This window comes from Chrysochloris asiatica, unplaced genomic scaffold (assembly GCF_000296735.1).
Source record: "Chrysochloris asiatica unplaced genomic scaffold, ChrAsi1.0 scaffold00043, whole genome shotgun sequence".
NCBI classification, from domain to species: Eukaryota; Metazoa; Chordata; class Mammalia; order Afrosoricida; family Chrysochloridae; genus Chrysochloris; species Chrysochloris asiatica.
Window position 1 is genome coordinate 21,659,349 of NW_006408561.1, and position 1,833 is coordinate 21,661,181.

At 35.1% G+C, this 1,833-nt stretch overlaps 1 protein-coding gene across 1 annotated transcript in view; it reads right to left on the reverse strand.

The window, feature by feature from the left end:
- SPATA16 (spermatogenesis associated 16) overlaps positions 1-1,833 on the reverse strand; it is a 398,638-nt gene that overhangs the window by 90,899 nt on the left and 305,906 nt on the right. The gene's annotated exons all lie outside the window — the stretch shown is intronic.

Genomic DNA, 1,833 nt, shown 5'->3' on the forward strand with positions numbered 1-1,833 from the left:
TCACCCAAGATGGTGGCTCCTCGAGCAGCTGAGCATCCCAGACTAGAAAGCAATGGATTTCTTGCTTCTGCCACAAATTCCCCCAGCTGTAAGCCTTCCAACCTTCTAAATATTCCTTTATATGTGGTTCAGAGTTCTGGGACCAGCCCCTGAGCCTGCTTGGCCGGGTATTCTAAAAAATTAGAGATTTTGATACTCTTGGATAACATGCAAATGTGTTAAAGTTCTATCATTACCTTTATATAAGTTTCATTTCCTTCTTTATCTTCTGGTATCTGTGCCATTTCCATGCCCTCTGTCCAAAACAAAATTCCCTGACAATTTGGGTTAGAGAAATAGCTCTTTTCTAAAGGTTCCAATTGTTCAGTGTGAGGTGAGACCATGTAAGTTTTATCTGACTTTTTAAATTATTGATGATTTTCAGAGTTCAGCTCTTATAGTACATTCATAATGGCAACAATATGTCATTACTTCTTTCACAGTTATTTTATCTGAGTTTTATCTTATACTCTTTATAATGTCAATGCATGTGTTGCTTAATGTCCACAATATGTTCTATGACACAGGGTGTTCTGTGGACACTATATCTTAGTGTGGTCCCACTTTTTCTTTAAGCTTCTCCAGTGGCATCAGTAGAGGGATCATGTATTGACCATACAAGGTAACATTGTCAGAGGGGTGAAACCAAAATGACAGTGTATATAAAATTTTTGTGTAGTGTTTCAGAAGAAATTTATTATTTTGTAGTAAGATATCTCTGCAGTTATTTATAAAAACAAAAACATTTTTCATAAGCTAGTTTACATAATCAATACACTTACAAGGCTAAAACGAATTAGCTTTTTGAACCTTCTGATGTCGTCTGGTCAGTGCTGTCATTATTACACAATTGGAACAATTGTTTGAATCACATGGTTTTGTCTGCCTGGGTTACAAGCACATGCTGCTTGCTCTTTTTGTTGCCGCCGATATATCTATAGTTATTGATTTTGTTAACTTTTCTGGTGTTTTAGCTACTTGTTTTTGAGGATGAAGTAACAATTAAATGAAAAGAAGAAGAAAATTTTAAAAAGTTTTCTGCTCAGTTTCTAATAAATTTGTAACTAGTAATTTTATACTTCAATGTAGAAAGATTTTACAAAGCGATTTTGTTGTTATTATTCATACAGTCTAGAAATACTACATTTAAGCAACATATAACTCTGTTTATCACGTATTATTTAGGATTGGGGTATGACATCATGATCTACTGCACTGGGTGACACCAGCCCTGGCGACATCACTGAACATCTCCAACAAGTTACGTACCTTAGCAATGATTGGTCTCACTTTTGTGTTTGGTCCTCAACTCATGTCCTTATCAATATCTTCGTATGTGATATCAGCCCCTCAAATTTTCATTAGCCTTGTCACTTTCCCTGGAGCCAATACTTTAACAGCTTGGGGAATATTTTTCTTTCCTTTTGACGATGGTCGTGATTGTCAAATGTGAATGACTAAATCACAAACAATAATGCTTACTGATATTTCACCTGTGTTTTGTTTAGTAACCTTTTCATTTCCAAATTATTACTTCTCCTTTGCCTTTTGCGGCTGTGATTACTAATGTTGGCTTTGTTACATTTTGAGGTCATGATGCATTTCACAGTAATATTTTTGAAAGACAATTAAACGGAGAGATGATGCCATTACTTAACTCAAGAGACTTGTCATGCATGAGATTGGATGCTGCCCATGAGTTAAAGCATACACTGCTATATGATAAACATTTTAGACAGAAAATACACAGTACATATGTAAACTAGTAACATAGGTGTTTATCATGACTAACAA